Source organism: Eptatretus burgeri, chromosome 9 (assembly GCF_056783735.1).
Source record: "Eptatretus burgeri isolate ZD-2024b chromosome 9, Ebu_testis_v1, whole genome shotgun sequence".
NCBI lineage: Eukaryota > Metazoa > Chordata > Myxini > Myxiniformes > Myxinidae > Eptatretus > Eptatretus burgeri.
In genome coordinates, this window is record NC_140969.1 from 9,878,602 (window position 1) to 9,882,976 (window position 4,375).

The window sequence follows — 4,375 nt, forward strand, 5'->3', positions numbered from 1 at the left end:
CCCTCTGAGCTGGTGTCCCTGCCTCACATCTTGATTCGCTTGACTCTGTGGAAACCAAGGCCTTCAAGATTATTGGAATCTCCCACAATGAAGCAAAGTCGATGGGCCTATCACTCTACCATTGCCGACAGGTCGGTGGTTTCTCCATCTTCTCCCGCTTCCTTTCTGGTCTTGCGTCCCTCTGCCCTTTCCGTACTTTGTCACCACCCTCCATCTACAGGTATCTCCAGGGCGCATGCAGTCTACCATCAACCCCCTTCTTGTGAAACTCCCAAAATCCCGAATCACTGCTCACCACTCGTTTGTTCGTCCTTTTTCCCACCTGCGGAACCAACTTCCCCATTCTCTTAAATCTCATTCTTACCATCAGGTATTCAAGACAGCTGTTATACACCATCTGAGATCATCCCCCATCCAAAAACATGATCTTTTCTGCAATTATTAAAGCACCTTAAGTTTTTTTTGTTTATACCTCTGCCACCAAAGGTGAAGGATGTTATGTTTTCACCCCATTCTGTCTCTTTGTCTGTTTGTCTGTCTGTGTGCAGAATATCTCAAAAAATTTATGAATGGATCCGGATGAAATTTTGTGGACAGGTTGGATGTTTGACAACAACGAATGATTAGATTTTGGTGAATATCAGGATCCCAATCTGGATACGAGAATTATTTCATTTTTAAAGTGATTCTTCACCAATGAGAGATAGAGCCAAAAAACGACATATAGCATGATATTTCAAAAATGTAATGGGCCCGATATGTTCGTGTGGATCGGGCGTTGCATGGCGGAGGTATGCGCTCCACCGAGTGCCCTTATAGTTGTTTCTGTTTCCATCTTATACACCCATTGCATTCTCCCCTTCTCCCTCAACCTTACTTGCACATCCCTTGCTGTCTGTCTCCGTTTATTTTGTTCCTTGGCCATGCTGTTGGTGTTTCTATTTTCTCCTGTTTTTCCTTTTGTTATGTCGAGTCCTGATCCATTCTGTGCTTTAGCTTTTCCATGAGCATTTACTCTGAAAATAAAAAAGGCAAATTAGGACAGTAATCAGATGGGGATATTTTAGTTAGAGAGTATTTAATGCTTGGAATTGACTCCCTCATAATGTATTGGCAGCAGAAAGGGGAAATAGGTTTAAATTGTAATACTATAGGTACCTTGAAGCATTTGTGGAGGGAAATATTTTTAAAATTTTGTTTCGAAAATAAAGTGAAGAACCCTCCATGCGCAGTCTGTGTTTCCCATTCAGACCAAGGCAATTTTGCCCACCCAGCACGTGCACTACGGTAGGTGTATCAGCTTTAAAAACACTCACCTAGTCGAGGTTTGGAGAAGGTAACAAAATTGTCACATACTTTCATTGGTAGACTGTGTTGCTGTGTCCCATTTGAGATTTTATTCACCCAAAGATGGCAAATTAGTGGGATGAACAATGCTGGGATGGCCTCGAGTGAAAATGAATGTCAACTTGGTTTCCATCAGACTTATCAGCATATTGGTCCACAAACATCAACAAACCAATGATGTTAAAGGGCCTGATCTGGATGACCGATCTGGATGATCAGGCTTGTCAGATGTATTCATTTTGCCACAGCCACAGGGTTGCGTCTCCCTCGGAGGTTATCGACTAAAACTGTCCGGACCTGCCTTTGTGCTGCAGGTTGCAAAGCCAGGAGACTGATAAGTCACTCTCTTTTCACTCAATAACACAAAACAGCCTGCTTGGTAAGGTGCCAGACACTTCAACATTGGAATGTCACATCCTGGAGGAATATCCATTTGTTTGATGAGAGTCAATTTCTCAAACACGTGACTGATGTTAGAACTCGGATTTTGCTGCAACCTAACGCAGCCTGTACACCCAAGAACATTGCAGAGTCCATCTCATTTGTTGAGAGATCCGTTGTGATATGGGGCTGCATGTTATGATTACATACCCGACCTTGTCACTCTGCAGGATAACTTGAGAGGTGAAAAGTACTGTATGGACACTTTTGATTGTGTTGTTGTTCTGCATTTTGATGACCACCCACTTCTCACAAGATCGGCATTGATGGATGGCAACACCAGACACTACCATTCTTTGCAGTTACTGACTTCTTGCAAAACAATACTAGAACAACATTGCTCTCGCCCACAAAGAGTCCTAGTTATCTATAAGTGTGTGTGTGTGTGTGTGTGCGTGTGTGTGTGTGTGCGTGTGTGTGCGTGTGCGTGTGCGTGTGCGTGTGCGTGTGCGTGTGCGTGTGCGTGCGTGTGCGTGTGCGTGTGCGTGTGCGTGTGCGTGTGCGTGTGCGTGTGCGTGTGCGTGCGCGTGCGCGTGCGCGTGCGCGTGCGTGTGCGTGTGCGTGTGCGTGTGCGTGTGTGTGTGTGTGTGTGTGTGTGTGTGACCAAGGTTGTGGATCCGTCGTTTGCAGAGGTGCTGGGCTGAAAGGGTCGAAACCTTGCGGAAGAACAGTGCCCAGCTGACGATTCTTGTGGTCGGAAAACCATTCACTTACAGGTTAAGGTTCTTACTTCAGGTAAGGGAACTATGTTTTGAGGTTTACATCATTTACAGCAATCCTTTAAATTGTATTATATATCAGGAATAGCTGATACTGTACAAGTGTGTGTGTGTGTGTGTGTGTGTGTGTGTGTGTGTGTGTGTGTGTGTGTGTGTGTGTGTGTGTGTGTGTGTGTGTGTGTGTGTGTGTGTGTGTGTGTGTGTGTGTGTGTGTGTGTGTGTGTGTGTGTGTGTGTGTGTGTGTGTGTGTGTGTGTGTGTGTGTGGTCTCCTCAATAACTCCAAAGCCATGAAACTTAGGAGCCCAAAACTTTACATGCATGGAAAGGAAGCTCCAAGGGAGTGCATGAATGAAAACTTGGCATTTGGGTAAATTTAAACATTCCTTTTGAAGATAATTTAGTGGGTGCTCATCATGATAAAAAAATTAATAATAATTAATAATAATAAGCCTTACCAAGATGGCGCCGTGCCATCTTGGTCAGCCCTCTGTCACATCGCTGGGTTCTTCAGCCACCATTTTTTTTGGCATGCTCAAAAATGCCTTGCCTTGGAACCATGATCACCTCTCACATGCGAATGAAAGTAATGTCAAACTCCACGATTCGCAGGCAGGGGGGGTACTGGGGGGAGGGTACGTTCCTGGAAAATGCCATAAATGTCAAATCCATGAATGCCGGGGCATTGTTTCATTTGAAAGAAGGGGGATATGTTCCCTGCAGTTTGTGATTCATAAGGGGAATCAAAAATCCTTGGAAAAACCGTGACTACGCCCGTGAAAAAGCATTAATTCATCTGTGAAAATGTGGAAAAAACCACAAATACACCCGTGAAAATGCATAAAAAACCTATGAATGTACCCGTGAGAAACCACCAATACGCCCACAAAAAACTGTGAAAACATGATAAAAAAATCAACGAATATGCGAAGCACAAAGCTATGAATGTAGAAGCAGGTCACATTTTATCAACCGCGAATACGCAGGGGTCTGTGAATAAAATCCGTGAATAGCCGAGTCCGCCAACACTATATAATCAAAATCTGGCTTTGTATTTGAGGATAAGATCTCGTGGACTAAATAACTGTCAAAATCTGGAGTGAAATCTGAAAATTTTGAGAAATCAGCGAATTTCATGACAAGTCTGAACTCTCAAACCTCTCTCCCGACTCCAAATCCTCGTGCCGTCTTATCAAATCTGTTTTTGGTGTACGTTCCCCCTCCATCCCCTCCCTTACCTCAAATGGCCGCACTGCTGACACCGCACATGGAAAGGCTGAATGCCTAAACTCCGTGTTTGCTTCTACATCTTGTGTCCAGAACCCATAGCTTTCTCTACCCACCTTACCCAGTCGCACCCAACTGTCCCTGGACTCTGTGTCCTTTTCTCCTGACAAGGTGGAGAGCTTGCTGTCAAACCTCGACTCAGATTCTGCAACCAGTCCAGACGGCATCAGCCCACATGTCCCATAAACCTGCTCTTCTGCTCTTGCTCACCCTCTCTCTGTAAGATTCACCCTCTCATTTGCTCAAGGTAATCTAACATCAACTTGGAAATCAGCAAACATTACTGCCCTGCACAACAAAGGTGCCAAAACAGATCCCTGCAACGACAGACCAATCAGCCTTCTCCCAATCACCAGCAAGGTTATAGAATCCATCATCGCTTCAGACATTAAATCCTTCCTATTCTCCAATGGCTTGATTTTCGATCATCAATTTGGTTTCAGACCAGGTCACTCTACCCTGGATATGCTGCTTCTGCTCTCCCAACAATGTTTGGAGATCCTCAATGCCAGACATGAAATCAGAGCCATATCCCGAGACATATGAGGTCCGTTTAAAAAGTAACGGGACTGAGCCTGCTGTG

The 4,375-nt window shown here is 44.6% G+C and overlaps 1 long non-coding RNA gene across 1 annotated transcript in view; it reads left to right on the forward strand.

The window, feature by feature from the left end:
• Positions 1–221, forward strand: part of LOC147019508 (uncharacterized) — a 45,089-nt gene extending 44,868 nt beyond the window's left edge. Inside the window, exon 8 of the long non-coding RNA XR_015062017.1 lies at positions 1–221. This exon is cut by the window's left edge and continues 20 nt beyond it. This is a non-coding gene — a long non-coding RNA (uncharacterized LOC147019508).
• Positions 222–4,375: the final 4,154 nt, after the last annotated feature.